The sequence below is a fragment of the Schistocerca cancellata genome, chromosome 4 (genome assembly GCF_023864275.1).
Source record: "Schistocerca cancellata isolate TAMUIC-IGC-003103 chromosome 4, iqSchCanc2.1, whole genome shotgun sequence".
Lineage (NCBI taxonomy): Eukaryota > Metazoa > Arthropoda > Insecta > Orthoptera > Acrididae > Schistocerca > Schistocerca cancellata.
Genome location: NC_064629.1, coordinates 921,754,584 through 921,771,763, shown reverse-complemented (window position 1 = coordinate 921,771,763; position 17,180 = coordinate 921,754,584). Strand labels below are relative to the sequence as shown.

Here is a 17,180-nt window from a genome sequence, read left to right as displayed (position 1 = left end):
TGACTTTACTATTACTATGAACTGTGACCTTTCTGACAGGAAAGTCGCACAACTGAGGCGATATTCCATAGGAAAACAGTTTGGTTAGAAGACGCTTGTGAGGAACGGTGTCGAAAGCCTTATGCAAATGAAAAAATATGGATTAAATTTGACATCCCCTGTCGATAGCACTCATTACTTCAGGAGTATAAAGAGCTAGTTGTGTTTCGCAAGAAGGATATTTCTGAATACGCGCTGACTACGTGTCAATAAATCGTTTTCTTTGAGGTACTTCATAATGTTTGAATATAATATATGTTCCAAAACCCTCCTGCAAATCGAAGTTAGTGATATGGGACTGTAATTCAACGGATTATTCCTACGTCCCTTTTTGGGTATTGGTGTGACTTGAGCAATTTTCCAGTCTTTAGGTACGGATCTTTCTGTGAATGAGCGGTTGTATGTAATTGCTAAATACGGAGATACTGTATCAGCATTCTCTGAGAGGAACCTGACTGGTATACAGTCTCAGCTGGAAGCCTTGCTTTTATTAAGTGATTTAAGCTGCTTTGCGACACCGAAGATATCTATTACTGTGTTTCTCATCTTGGCAGTTGTTCTTGAATTGTTGTTGAATTCAGGAATATCTACTTCGTTGTCTTTGGTGAAGGGGTTTCGCAAAATCGTGTTTAATAACTCTTCTTTAGTGGCATTGTCATCAGTGACTTCACCGTTGATATCGCGCAGTGAAGGTATTGATCGCGTCTTGTCACAGGTGTAAGACCAGAATCTCTTTGGGTTTTCTGCAAGATTTCGAGACAGAGTTTCGTTGTGGAAATTATTGAAAGCATCTCGCATTGAAGTATGCACTATATTTCGAACTTCCGCAAAACTTTGCCAGTCTTGGGGATTTTATGTTCTTTTAAATTTGGCATTGTTTTTTCGTTGCTTCTGCAACAGCGATCTAACCCATTTAGTGTACCAGGGAGGAGCAGTACCATCACTTATTAATTTATATGGTTTACATCTCTCAATTGATGTCGATATTATCTCTCTGAAATCATTCCACACCTTTTCTACACTTACATGATCAGATCGGAAGGAGTGCAACCTGTCTCTTAAAAAGGCGTCAAGAGAAGCTTTTTTAAATTGATATACTTTCGTTTCTTTTTGATGGTTGTAGGAGTTACAGTATTCAACCTAGCAGCTACTGCCTTGTGGTCGCTAATCCCTGTATTCGTCACGATACTCACTATTTGTCCAGGATTATTTGTTGCTAAGAGGTCAAGTATGCTTTCGCAACCATTTACACTTCGAGTGGGCTCATGAACTAATGGTTCAAAATAATTTTCTGAGAAAGCATTCAGTACAATTTCGGATGACGTTTTATGCCTGCCGCCTGCTTTAAACGTATAATTTGCCAGCATGGCGGGGGTAGATTAATGTCACCACCTACTATAAGTGTATGAGTGGTGTACCTATTTGAAAAGAGACTCAAGTTTTCTTTGAACTGTTCAGCAACTATATCTTCTGAGTTGGGGGTCATTAAAACACTCCAATTAATAGTTTAGACCAATTGTCAAGTATAACCTCTACCCATACTATTTCGCACGAACTATCTACTTCAATTTCACTACAAGGCAAACTACTTCTGACAGCAATAAATGCTCCACCACCAATTGTATTTAATCTATCCTTTCTGAAAACTGTTAGATCGTTAGAAAAAATTTCTGCTGAGCTTATTTCTGGCTTTAGCCAGCTTTCTGTACCTATAACTATTTGAGCTTTAGTTCTATCTATTAGGGCTTCGAGCTCTGGCTCTTTCCCAACACAGCTATGACAATTTACAACTACAATACCGATCGTTTCTACAACTAACTTACTGTGTTTTACCTACCCCCTTTTAGACGGATGATCTTTCTGTGGTTCCCTGAGGCCCTATAACCTAAAAAACCTGATAGCTGTAATGTAAATTATAGCCCTAATGTTATGGGACCTATTGTGTTTCACTATCTATGACACACATTCCATAATCATGAACGTCTGCGAATAAGTGGAAGGTACAGCGGAAATGAATCCAGCCCATGTTTCTGTTATTGTAGAGAATATGGAATAATAAAAAACATTCACTAAATCTATAACTGTCAGATAGTGTATCGACATAAAATAATGCTTTATAGATTCCTGCAACTTTCTGGCTTGCTGCTTGGAAAAATACCTCTCATATTTAAATCTCGAAGACTTGAAGGTAACAGGAGACCATCTCCCTGACAACGAGCAGTTTCCCTTAATGAACAACAAAGGCATCTTTCCCTACCAGCATATTACTGTTGAATCCATTTTGATAGAGAAACATTTACCAGCAACTGAAATAATAGAAAGCTTGCTGAGAATTATGCTATTGATCAAAGAACAGGATTGCCGGCCGTGGTGGCCTAGCGGTTCTAGGCGCTCAGTCCGGACCTGCGCGACTGCTACAGTCACAGGTTCGAATCCTGCCTTGGGCATGGATGTGTGTGATGTCCTTAGGTTGGTTACGTTTAATTAGTTCTAAGTTCTAGGCGACTGATGACCTCAGAAGTTAAGTCTCATAGTGCTCAGAGCCATTTTGAAAGAACAGGATTACCAAAGAACATGTAAAGCATGGGGCTTATCTGTAAAGTATGGGGCTTATTTGAAAGCAAGATCTTGGGGGTTAGTCCAACTTATATTTAGGAGGCGACGTCTTGCTTCTGGCCGATTTCTTTGAAAACTTCCGCACACTCTGGCTTCAAACATACAAGCTAAATCCCACCCTTATGTATTATCACCTGACTTTGCATGGGCTGTGTTGCTGTAAACCACTAAAGAAAAATGACAACTTGTTACTGATCCCGAACAATTGCAGTTTGTTGAACGCTGCATCAGAGGTAGTATTGTTCATTGCTCCCATAGACATGCAGTTGCAAACATGGGTACATAGCTGACAATGATGAAAATATGGATGAGTCGTACATTATATACCTTGTAACGTAGCAGATCATTACGAGATAACATTTGATGCAGTAAGGCACATAGCCTTGTAGCATGGTGGCTTCAGGATGGCTCCATTTTTTCTTCGCTCTATCTCACAGCGCATCTGATGCTACTAGCCGTGAGAACAATCTCAAGTAACATTCAGTTGGTACGCAAATTCATACCCCCTATGAATCCGCGGGCACAGAGGATAGTGCATCTGCAGGGACTTATGCCTTGCACACTCCCGTGAGATCCACATTCCCTATTAGGCGCACTACGAATGTAGTGATGTGGACATGTTGGGAATGTGGATCTCATGGGGAACATGCAAGCGATAAGTCCCTGCGAATGCACTATCCTCTGTGCCCGCGGTGCCTCAGATGGATAGAGCGTCTGCCATGTAAGCAGGAGATCCTGGGTTCGAGTCCCAGTCAAGGCACACATTTTCAACATGTCCCCAATGAAGTACATCAACGCCTGTTTGCAGCTAGGGTGTCCATTTAATTACACAGCTCTACAAAATAATACTTTTTTTTCGTTGCCAGGTAAGTTTGAACGAAAATGGGATATTGTTATGATACTCATTCCGAGTATATTTGTACTTTTTCCAAATTGGCTCTGGTTTTTGAGATATAGGTTATTTGTGGAAATGAGAGTTTCATGTGGATAATATCGACTGCAGGGTCCATATATGGTGTAATGTATTTGCTACCTGTTTTTTAATTAGTGATATTGTACTATCTTTATTAAACAATTGTGCTCAGGGAGTGCATCTGTGTGGTTGTGGATTACATCATGCAAACATCACACTGTCAGCATGTGTTCAGTCCTGTTGTGCGGTGCGTGTGTTGAAGATATTGAGGGTTGTGCAGATTTGAATTCGGTGGTACTCGACATTCATTTGTTGGCCGAGGTAATCCCCGCAACAGCCGATAGGTAGCATTCAGTGTAAACAAGAAAAATGGCGATGGTCGAAAGTCACACACCTGTGCAGCGCAGCTTCAAGGAGATAGAACCTTTTCATCGTGGCGTAGCAAATAAGAGGCGAGTATTCATTTCACACAAAACAATTAATGATGTTTGTTGGATGTGATTGACATGCAAATACAAGAAAGTTCTGCATAATATGTAGTATTTGTGCAATTTTGTTTTAGGAAAACATGAGTTCTTCACGCCGTCTTTGCGTGAACCATCCAGATGAGTTCTGCTACATTTGTGGTGAATACGTTCTTCAAAAGAACAGGAAGAATATCACTCCTTTAGTGAAGGAAGCGTATCTGGCATATTTCGGAATTAAACTTGGAGATCAAGACAAGGCGTGGGCACCCCATAAAGTTTGTAAATGCTGTGTGGAGTGCTTACGGCAGTGGACAAAACGAAAGAGAAAAAGCTTAAACTTCGGAGTGCCTATGGTATGGCGAGAGCAGAAGAACCATACAGATGTTTGCTATTTTTGCATTGTTAATGTGAAAGGTTTTAATAGGTTCAAAAAACGAAAGTGGGAATATCCTGATTTGGAGTCAGCAAGAAGACCGGTGGTACACAGCAACGATGTTCCTGTAACAACCTTCACAACATTACCCACGCTAACATCATCAGATGACGAGGTGCACGGCAAGGAATGTACAAGTAGTGGTTCGGAATACGAAGGACGTGAGGCACAACCCCAGCAGTTCGACCAGAAGGAGCTCAGTGACTTGATACGAGAACTCAATCTTTCAAAGCAAGCATCAGAACTCTTAGCATCCAGGCTTAAGGAAAAGAACTGTCTTCATCCAAGTGTTAAAATAACAGCTTACCAGACGAGAGAAGAAAACCTTCTTCCATACTTCAACCAAGAAGAGGTTATAGTGTATTGCAGCAATATACCTGGACTTTTACTTGAATTGGGGCTGCCGGAATATAGACCAGAGGACTGGCGTCTCTTCATAGACAGTTCCACTAGAATTTTAAAATGTGTTCTCCTACACGATGGCAATCGTTACGCATCTATTCCAATTGCCCACTCAACAAAACTTTGTGAAGCATATGCTAACATCAAGATGGTTCTGCAGAAAATTCAGTATATGCAGCACCAGTGGTTGATTTGTGTTGATTTGAAAATGGTGAACTTCTTGCTTGGACAACAAAGTGGATACACAAAGCACCCATGTTTTATCTGCATGTGGGATAGTAGGGCAAAGCACGAACATTGGAAGCAGAAAACATGGCCTCCAAGGAAACATATGGCTGTTGGTGAAGCAAACATCATTAATGAACCTCTGGTTAGTAGGGACAAGATTGTTCTTCCACCATTACATATTAAGTTAGGACTAATGAAGCAATTCACCAAAGCTTTAGACAGAAATGGTAATTGCTTCAAATACATCTGCAAGACGTTCCCTGGACTCAGTAGTGAAAAACTTAAGTCAGGAATATTTGATGGTCCTCAAATTCGCAGGCTCATCAACGATACCAGTTTTACAAGTGTCATGACTGTCACTGAAGCATCGGCCTGGAACAGTTTTGTCGCTGTTGTAAAATGTTTTTTGGGCAATCATAAAGCTCCCAATTACGAGGAACTGGTCAAAAACATGCTCACTAACTTTCAAAACTTAGGAGCTAACATGAGCATAAAATTGCACTTCCTTCACAGCCACTTGGATCGATTTCCTCGTAATCTAGGTGATTTCAGTGAGGAACAAGGAGAGCGGTTCCATCAAGATATGAATGGAATAGAGGAAAGATATAAAGGAAGATGGGATAGGCATATGATGGCAGATTATTGCTGGAATCTGCAACGTGACTGTTCTGAAGAGACCTATAAAAGGAAAGCGTGCAGGAAGCGGTTCGTCATGGACGGAAAATGATATACTTATAGAGAAACTTTTCAATTATGTTTTATATGTGGACAAATGCCTATCAGGTTTTCATAGAAGCTATTTATAAAGATTATTTTCTTTTTTCATTGTAGTTTGTAGCGCTCGAGTTCAGTATTAGCAATTTCTTCTAATTTTTTGAATAAATCATGCATTATCTCAAAAACTAGAGCAAAACTGCAAAAATGGTTGCTATATTCGTCCTCAGCACCACTAACCCATCCTAAAGCCACTCAAATATCCTTGGCAAGAAAATGAGTGTTGACCAGTGTTATCATTTCATTTCTAGCAAAGCTGCATGGTCATCCACGGTAACTGTTCTTTTGGGAGCAGATTATAATGTCATATATAATACTAAAATTCATATACAATTGTGCATGATATGGATGAAGCTAACCATCACCAATATTTACTTGAATTTCTGTATCTTTGTTAGGAACATTTAAATTTTTTTTAATTTTCTCATTCACATTGAATGAGTAAACTGTTAACTTTCAATTTTGTTCATGATTTGTTAAGGAAAAAATTTATTAAGATATTTCTAAGACAACTGTTACAGTCGCACCATTAAAGTCAATTAAATTATCATTTTCATACGTTACAGTAACTTCTAAATCTTGAATTGTATCAAAAATAGGAACATTTACAGGGTATTTTGGTTCATAAATTATTGGTCCACCAAATTCTGCATTATGTTTAAATGAAGCAGTAATATTTGTTTCTTTATGAAAATGATCATTATAATTTACATATATTCCATCAGCAAGATTAAAATTTATATTTATTAATTCAAAAGGAATTAATTTAGGAACATCTTTAGATACAGCGTTTTCATTAGGTAAAACAACTTGATTATTATAACCAAGTAAACTTCCAATACTATCTTCTACATACATACACAATTTTACATCACTTTCAATAACAATTACGTTTAAAATTTCATCTGTTTTAATGTGTATTAGGTTTTTTAGAATGAATAAATTTTTAAAAATTATTAAAAGTGTATTGACCTTCCGGAATTTCTATTATTTCACCATCACAATAAAGTTTATTATTTTTTGTTGTAATATTTGGCATTAAAAAAGTTGAATAAAAAACAACTAGTGAGACTATACTATAACTATTACACATTGAAACAGTTAATCTTTGATACTAGATTTATCTCCAAGTTGAAAAAGGTGGCTCTTTTATTGCTCTAAAATATTATTAAATATATGAATAAAACAGATTTGGAACCTAAAGTAAGAATTCCTGAAAATAAAACATTGTAATCTTTTACCAAATTCTATAAGATAGACAATAATAGGACCATGTGGTTCTGGTAAAACAACATTAATGATTGATAATTATATTTAGCTCCAGGATGGTTAAATTGGAATAAAATTAAACATTTATATATTTATTTAAAAAATTTACATCAACCAAAATACCAAGAATGTATAAAACAATGTAAAAACTGAAGATAAAATTAATAAACAAATTGTTCGTTTTGTGAAAATAATAAAGTAATTATTCCTTTAGATGAATGTGAAGATAATTTATTTGTTGTATTTGATGATTTTACTTTATAAAATCAAGATATTGTAAGAAAATATTTTACTAGAGGAAGACACAAACGTATAGATTGTTTTTACTTAGCTCAAACTTATTCAAAAATACCAAAACAGTTGGTTATAGATAATTTAAATTTTTAATATATTTAGACAGGATGATACAAATTTAAATCATGTTCACCATGAGTTTGTTAGTGGAGATTTAAAATTTGATAATTTTAAAGAAATGTGTAGTAAATGTTGGAATGATGAATTTGTATTTTTCACATTAGACATGACTAGAAAACCAAATGAAGGTAAGTTTAGAAATAAAATCCATTTCTAAACATTGTAAACATTAAATGAAAACATAAACTTTCACTTAAACAAAAACATAAACGTTAAACATAAACGTAAAAGTTAAACATAACTAATGTTTTTTCTTCCTTAATAAATATTTGAAAAGTATGATGAAGAAGTTGTTAAAAAAGCTAAACAAAATAGAAAAAAAGCTGATGAATTTAAAGAAGAATTTAAGCTTTGGAAAAAGCAACCAAGAACAAAATATGAGAACTATAAAAAGGAAGATCAACCTGTTATTGATGCTATTGAAAAAGTAAAACATGGTATTGAAGGTTTAGGTGATAATGTTTTAAAAGCAATTGAAGAAAACAGAGAAGTTAAGAAACAAATGATTGCATATCGTGATCATATAGAAGATTTTGGAGATTTATCACCAATTACACCATTAGCAGATTGGTCTGATGATGTTCCTGGAAAATATGATTAAGCATTAAGTGAATCAGAAATTAAAGATATATTTAATAAATATGAAGGAGAGGAAAAATTTAGGAATACAACAGAAGATAAAGGACCTGATAAGGCTACTAAAATTAAAGAGGTACTGTATGATAATGATAATGTTGATGAAGCACAAGCAAATGTTGATAAAATGATGTTAATAGATATAAGTCAAAGCATTTCAAATAATATTAATCATAGTAAAGATACAACTTTTGGATTAAAACCTGCTGGAGCAATTGTAGATGATATAAATTAAAAATTCGATGGTGTAGATTTATAAAATTATGCAGATATTTTATATAATACAGGTATATTGTATTTTGATTACAATCCAAATAAAATAAGAACAAGTAAAGGTAATAAATATAAATATTGATAAAACCAATTGTTGATTTTTCCCAAACCTCAGGAGACATACTATAGATGATTCAGAACCAAGTTTTCCTGAAAAAATAGGTGAAGGTCAAATAAAAAAATATACAGAAAAACCGATTGAATATGTTTGGTTAAATGATGTTAGACAATTAATTGATAGATTATCTGTTATTCATGGTGAAGAATTAGCTAAAAAATAAGAATTATCATAATGAGAGAGTTAGTAGAGCACAAATGTTAACAAATAAGTTTAGCGATTTTATAAAATTAATATTTATTACGTTTGATAGCGATATTTTTATTATTTTGATCATTTCAGGGGTTAGTTTATTAAAAATATCGGTTTTGGAGACCGATGATGGAAAGCTTTTTCACCTCTGAAGTTTTAAAAGTGGGGGCTGGACTTATTTCCGGTTTACAAGACCGGGGTTTTTTGTAAACTATTAAAACTAATGTTTATATTCTCTGTCTTTACTTCTTTATTGATTTATTTTGCTGGTGTTTATGTTTTTTCTTCTAAACATAAGCATTTATTAATGGTTCTTTTGAGATTAGAATATATTGTTCTTTCTTTATTTATATTAGTTATTGTTTTTCTTATTCAGTTTGATTATGATTATTTTTTACTGTTATTTTTTTGGTTTTTTCTGTTTGTGAGGGTGCTTTAGGTCTTTCTATTTTAGTTTCAATAATTCGTTCTCATGGGAATGATTTTTTTAATTCTTTTGGTTTATCTTTATGTTAAAGTATTTATTTATAACTATTTTTTTGATCCCTCTTTGTTTGGTTAATAATTGTTGATGGTTGGTTCATTCTTTAATGTTTCTGTCTAGTTTTGTTTTTATGATTTGTGTTAATTCATACGCAGATTTGAATATGATTAGATATTATTTTGGTATTGATTATTTTTCTTTTAGTTTGATTTTGCTTAGTTTTTGAATTTGTTCTTTAATAATTACTGCTAGAGGTTCAGTTTATTTAAGTTCTTATCATTCTAATTTTTTTGTTTTTATAGTCTTAATTTTAATGATTGCACTTTATTGTTCATTTGCTAGATTGAGTCTTCTTTCTTTTTATATTTTTTTTGAGGCTAGATTAGTTCCTAGTTTACTTTTGATTTTAGGTTGAGGGTATGAACCTGAACGTTTACAGGCTGGTGTTTATTTAATTTTTTATACTCTGGTTGCTAGATTGCCTATATTATTGGTGTTATTTAGGGTTTATGATTTTTCTAATACTTTATATTTTTCTTTATTGGTTGATTTTGGTTCTTATTATATTATATTTTATGTATTTATAATTCTTGCTTTTTTAGTTAAGATGCCAATATTTTTGGTTCATTTATGGCTTCCTAAGGCTAATGTTGAGGCCCATATTTCAGGTAGAATAATTCTTGCTGGTGTTTTATTAAAGTTAGGTGGTTATGGTATTTTTCGTGTTATGAAGGTTATTTCTTATTTGGGTTTAAATTTTAATTATTTTTGATTGTCTTTAGGTTTATCTGGTGGGGTTATTGTTAGATTTATTTGTTTTCGTCAGGTTGATTTAAAGTCTTTAATTGCATATTCTTCTGTTGCTCATATAAGAATGGTTATTGGAGGATTGATGAGGTTGTATAGGTTCTCTTTCTTTAATGGTTGGTCATGGTTTGTGTTCTTCTGGTTTATTTTGTTTATCTAATATTATTTATGAGCGTTTAGGTAGACGAAGATTATTAATTAACAAGGGTATAATTAATTTGATACCAAGAATGGCTTTATGATGATTTCTTTTGAGATCATCTAATATAGCTGCTCCTCCTTCTTTAAATTTGGTAGGTGAACTTAGATTATTAAATAGAATTATGTCTTGATCTTTTAGATTTTTTTCTTTAATTTTTTTGTCTTTTTTTAGAGCTGTTTATACTTTATATATGTATTCTTATTCTCAGCATGGTAATTATTATTCTGGTGTTTATACTTGTTCTCTTGGTTATTTTCGTGAATATTATCTTTTACTTTTACATTGATTGCCTTTAAATATTCTTTTTTTAAAGGGAGAGTATTTTTTTGTTTAGGTTGCTTAAATATTTTAATTAAAAATGTTGTTTTGTGGAATCAATGATATGAATTTTTCATCTTAGGCCGTGAATTTGTTTTCTATTTGTTCTTTGAGTTTTTTTTCTTTATTTTTTTCTAGAACTATAATTTTTATTTTGGGTATTTATTATTTAATAATTGATTATAGAGATTTTGTTGAATGAGAACTTTTTAATTTAAATGGTTCTATGGTTGTTATGACTTTAATTTTGGATTGAATGTCTCTTATTTTTATGTCTTTTGTTATGTATATTTCTTCTTTGGTTATTTATTATAGAGAAGATTATATATTGGGAGAAAAAATATAAATCGTTTTATTATTATTGTTTTAATATTTATTCTTTCTATAGGTTTTTTAATTATTAGTCCTAATTTGATTAGAATTTTATTAGGATGGGATGGTTTAAGTTTAGTTTCTTATTGTTTAGTTATTTACTAACAAAATGTGAAATCTTATAGTGCGGGTATGTTAACTGCACTTTCTAATCGTATTGGTGATGTTGCTATTTTAATTTCGATTGCTTGAATATTGAATTTTTGTTGGTTGAAATTATAATTATTATTATTATTTTATTTCTAATTCTTTTGAAATAAAGCTTATTACTATATTAATTGTTTTAGCAGCTATAACTAAAAGAGCTCAAATTCCCTTTTCTTCTTGACTTCCTGCTGCTATAGCTGCTCCTACTCCTGTTTCTGCTTTGGTTCATTCTTCTACTCTTGTTACTGCTGGGGTTTATTTATTAATTCGTTTCAGACCAATATTAGATACTTACAATTGTGGTTGATTCTTGCTTTTAATTGGTTGTATAACTATATTTATGGTTGGTTTAGAAGCAAATTTTGAATTTGATTTGAAGAAAATTATTGCTCTTTCTACTTTAAGACAACTTGGTTTAATAATAAGAATTTTGGCTATGGGTTACCCAAAACTTGCATTTTTTCATTTATTAGCTCTTGCTTTATTTAAGGCTTTATTGTTTAGGTGTGCAGGTTCAATAATTCATAATTTAAAGAACTCTCAGGATATTCGTTTTATAGGTTCAATTGTTAATTTTATACCTTTAACTTCAGTTTGTTTTGATGTTTCTAGTTTGTCTTTGTGTGGTATACAATTTTTAGCAGGTTTTTATTCAAAGGATTTAATTCTTGAAATGGTTTGTTTAAGATGAATTAATTGTTTGATTTTTATCTTTATTTCTTTTCTACTGGTTTAACTGCTTCTTACTCTTTTTGTCTTTTTTATTATTCAATATCTGGTGATAATAATTTTTATTCTAGATTTTCTTTTGATGATAAGGGTTATTATATTTCGTTTGGTATAATTGGTTTATTGTTTGTTGCCGTTTTTGGTCGTAGTCTTTTGTCTTGGTTAATTTTTCCTATTCCTCATGTGATTGCCCTGCCTTATTATTTAAAGTTTTTAACTATTACTGTAGTTGTTTTGGGTGCTTATTTGGGTTATCTTATTTCAAATTTTGATTTTTCTCAAAATTTATTTTCTTTAAGTATACTTTCTTTTGTTTGATTTGCTGGTTCTATGTGGTTTATACCTTTTCTTTCAACTAAGTTTATTAGATATATTCCTTTAAAATTGGGTTATTATTCATCTAAATCATTTGATTATGGTTGAGGTGAATTATTTAGTAGTCAAGGTTTGTATAGACTATTTATTTATTTAATTGGTTATATACAAGGTTGATATGATTCTAATTTTAAGATTTATCTTTTATTATTTGAATATTTATTTTGGTGGTATTATTTTTCGTTTACTTAAATAGCTTATGATTAGAGCGTGACACTAAAGATGTTAAGGAAGTATTTTTACTTTTAGGTATTAATAAATATACATATATTATTTTTACAGTGAAAATGTAATGTTTTATTTAAACTATATAAATTTTAGAAATGGTAACGGAGTTTAACCGCTAATATAAAAAGTTAGCAGCTTTCATATTGGCTTTACATTTCCTTAATTGGAACTTTATAGTTCAATTATATTATTAACAGTAATACGCCTCTTTTTGGCTTCAATTAATAAGAATAAGGGTATTTTATTTACCAACCTTCCAGGTCGAAACTGACTGCAATATTTCGGTTCTTATTCTATTTGAGGTTGATTGATTAAATCAATACTTTTTGAATGCAACCCATATGTTATAGTTAACTATAACCCTTTATTCTGCTCATTGTAAGGCTCCTTGATTTCATTCATGATATAGTCCACCTAGTAATACTATAATAAAAATTATTGTTGATATTGTTCAGACTATAATGTCTGAAGTTTTAAAAATAATTACAATTGGAAGGATTAGTGCGATTTCTACGTCAAAAATTAAGAAAATTACTGCAATTAAGAAGAATCGAAGTGAGAAGGGTATTCGTGCTGATCTTTTTGGGTCAAACCCACACTCAAATGGTGATCTTTTTTCTCGGTCATTAATTAATTTTTTTGATAATGTTGTTGCAAGGATTATAACGATTATGGGAATAATAAATCTAATAAAAATTCTTGTAGATAAAATTAGGATTGTTTTTCTTGATTTATATCAAGCTTTTTGATTGGAAGTCAAATGTACTATTTATACTAGAAAAACAATTATCTACCTCATCAATAAATAGAGATGTATAAGAATAATCATACTATGTCTACAATGTGTCAGTATCATGCTGCTGCTTCAAATCCAAAGTGATGTCTTGGTGAGAATTGGTTTATTGAATGTCGAAGTAGACATGTTGATAAGAAAATTGTTCTGATAATTACATGTAGCCCATTGAATCCTGTTGCAACAAAGAATGTTGATCCATAAACTTCGTCTGCAATGGTGAAGGGTGCTTCTCAATATTCGTATGCTTGAAGTATAGTGAAGTATAGTCCTAGTAATACTGTGAAGAATAGTCCTTGTAATGCTTGAGTATGATTAGAGTCTATTAAACTATGATGTGCTCATGTTACTGTTACTCCTGATCCTAAAAGAATAGCTGTATTAAGTAATGGAATTTGTATAGGATTAAAAGGTTGGATTCCTATTGGGGGTCATAATATCCCTAGTTCAATAGTAGGTGCTAGTCTTCTTCTAAAAAATGCTCAGAAAAATGAAACAAAGAATAGTACTTCTGATGCAATAAATAAAATTATTCCTCATCGTAATCCAATTGATACAAATCCCGTATGTAGTCCTTGGTATGTTCCTTCTCGTACTACATCTCGTCATCATTGGATTATAGTTAGTAGGGTAATTCCAAATCCGATTATAAATAAGTTAATGTTAAATAGGTGAAATCATTTTGCTAATCCTGTTACTAGAACTATTGCTCCAATTGCTCCTGTTAATGGTCAAGGTCTGTAATCTACTAAGTGGAATGGGTGGTTTGAGTGAGTTGTTAACATAGGTTTAGTATACTTCTCTAGAATATAAAGTTCTTAAAATTGAGAAAACATAAGCTTGAATTATTGCTACTGCTGATTCTAGAATTAACAGAAGTATTTGTCCAATAATTAATAGTGAAATTAAGTTTATTGCTGTAGATGGTCCTTTATTTCCTAGTAATGTTAATAGTAAGTGTCCAGCAATTATATTTGCTCGTACTGCTAGCATACCTGGTCGAATGACATTTCTAATTGTTTCAATTAATACTATAAATGATATTAATGCAGGTGGTGTTCCTTGAGGAACAAGGTTTGTAAATATGTGATTGGTATGATTAATTCATCCAAATAACATCAATCTTAATCACATAGGTAGAGCGATTGCAAATGTTAATGCTAAATGTCTCGTTCTAGTAAAGATGTAGGGGAATAATCCTATGAAATTATTAAATAGTATTATAATAAAGATTGAAATGAAGATGAATGTTGTTCAATTAAATGATTTTGGTCCTAGTAATGTTTTAAATTCATTGTGTAAGGTTAGTTTAGTTTGTTTCAAATAATATTAATCCGTGATGGTGTAAGTCAAAACATTGATGGGATTAATAATAATCCTAAGAATGTTCTAGCTCAATTTAATGATAAATTGAAGATATTAGTTGATGGATCAAATGTTGAAAATAAGTTTGTTATCATTTTCAATTTAAGTTTTTTATATCAATTGTTCTTTTTTCTGCTCTTTTAATAAGATTTGGTTTAAATGAGAAAAAGTTTATTTGATTAAATAAAATTAATGTAGTCGAAAATATAATGAATAAAGAGAATCATATGAGAGGGGATATTTGAGGGATTTGGATTAAATTTCCCCATCAGAAGTAGTTGTTAATTTACTATTTTTTGGTTTAAGAGACCATTACTTACTTTCAGTCATCTGATGTATTTCAAGGTGTACTAATTATTTAGTTATTTTAGATTGACACTCTAATGTTATATATTTTAACTAACTCCTTTTATTATCTTAGATAATCACTTGATAAATAAGTTTACTGAAGTTCTTTCAATTACAATTGGTATGAGTCTGTGGTTTGCTCCACAGATTTCTGAGCATTGTCCAAAGAACAGTCCAGGCCGGTTTATTGTAAATGTTCCTTGGTTTAGTCGACCTGGCGTTGCGTCAATTTTAACCCCTAATGCAGGTACTGCTCATGAGTGTAGAACGTCTGATGCTCTTGTTAATACTCGTACTTCCGTATTTATTGGTAGAGTTGGTCGGTTATCTACATCTAGAAGTCGAAATCCGTCGTTTTCTAGGTCTTGTTCTGGTGTTATATAAGTGTCAAATTCTATGTCTATAAAGTCTGAATATACGTATCTTCAGTATCATTGTCGTCCAATTGTTTTAATTGTGATTATTGCATCTACTGAATCATCAAGTAAATATAGTAGTCGTAATGATGGGAGTGCAATAAAAATTAGTGTAATTGCTGGTAGTGCTGTTCAGATTGTTTCAATTAAATGTCCGTGAAGTATGTTTCGGTTTGTATAGGCAATAAATAAACTTAGGGCATAACCTACAATTACTGTAATTAATAATAATACGACCATAGTGTGATCATGGAAGAATGATAGTTGCTCCATTAATGGTGAAGCTCCATCTTGAAGGGATAAATTTGATCATGTTGCCATTTATGAATTTTTCTAATAATAGATCAAACCTTTATTTGTAGAGCTTAAATCTACTGCACTAATCTGCCATATTAGAATCTAGAAATTAACGGTAGTTCTGAGTAGCTGTGTTCCGCAGGTGGGTTATTTTGTAGTCATTCTGTTGATCTTCTTATATTAGCTCTAAATATGATTGCTCGGTTTGTAACCATTCTTTCTCATATAATTACAATGAATATAATGATTCCTACAATAGAAATTGTAGACCCAATTCTTGACACTACATTTCATGATGTATATGCATCTGGATAGTCTGAATATCGTCGTGGTATTCCTGCTAGTCCTAGGAAGTGTTGAGGGAAGAATGTTAAGTTTACTCCAATAAATATAATTGTGAATTGGATTTTTAATCATGTATTATTTATAGTTAATCCTGTAAATAATGGGTATCATTGAATAACACCTCCTATGATTGCAAATACTGCTCCTATGGATAATACATAATGGAAGTGAGCTACTACATAATATGTATCATGTAATACGATGTCAAGTGATGAATTTGCTAATACTAATCCTGTTAGCCCACCAATTGTAAATAGAAAAATAAATCCTAAAGCTCATAATAGTGGTGGATTGAATTTGAATTTAGTTCCATATAGTGTAGCTAATCATCTGAATACCTTAATTCCTGTAGGTACAGCAATAATTATTGTTGCTGATGTAAAGTATGCTCGTGTGTCAACATCTATTCCTATTGTGAATATGTGATGTGCTCATACAATAAATCCTATTAGTCCAATTGATAATATAGCATAAATTATACCTAATGTTCCAAATGATTCAATTTTTCCTCTTTCTTGACATACAATGTGAGAGATAATTCCAAATCCTGGCAGAATTAAAATGTAAACTTCTGGGTGCCCAAAGAATCAAAATACGTGTTGATATAGAATTGGGTCGCCTCCTCCTGCAGGGTCAAAGAATGATGTATTTAAATTTCGATCTGTTAATAGTATAGTAATAGCCCCTGCTAATACTGGAAGTGATAAAAGGAGGAGAAGGGCTGTAATAGCTACAGATCATACAAATAAAGGTGTTTGATCTAGAGTTATACTTTCTGATCGTATATTAATTGCTGTTGTAATGAAGTTTACTGCACCAAGAATAGACGATACACCTGCTAAGTGAAGTGAAAAAATAGCCAGGTCTACAGATGCCCCTCCATGTGCGATAGCTCCTGCAAGAGGGGGGTAAACTGTTCACCCTGTACCAGCACCGTTATCTACTATAGAAGATGTAAGATGAAGGGTTAGTGAAGGCGGTAGTAATCAAAAACTTATATTATTTATTCGTGGGAACGCTATATCCGGTGCACCAATTATTAATGGTACTAGTCAATTACCAAATCCACCAATATAATAGGTATTACTATAAAAAAATTATTACAAATGCGTGGGCTGTAATAATAACATTATAAATTTGGTCATCTCCAATTAGAGATCCTGGTTGACCAAGTTCAGCA

The 17,180-nt window shown here is 32.3% G+C and overlaps 1 pseudogene; it reads left to right on the top strand.

Annotated features, from left to right (window-relative positions):
- Positions 1–9,283: 9,283 nt before the first annotated feature.
- Positions 9,284–10,601, top strand: LOC126184710 (NADH-ubiquinone oxidoreductase chain 4-like; annotated as a pseudogene).
- Positions 10,602–17,180: the final 6,579 nt, after the last annotated feature.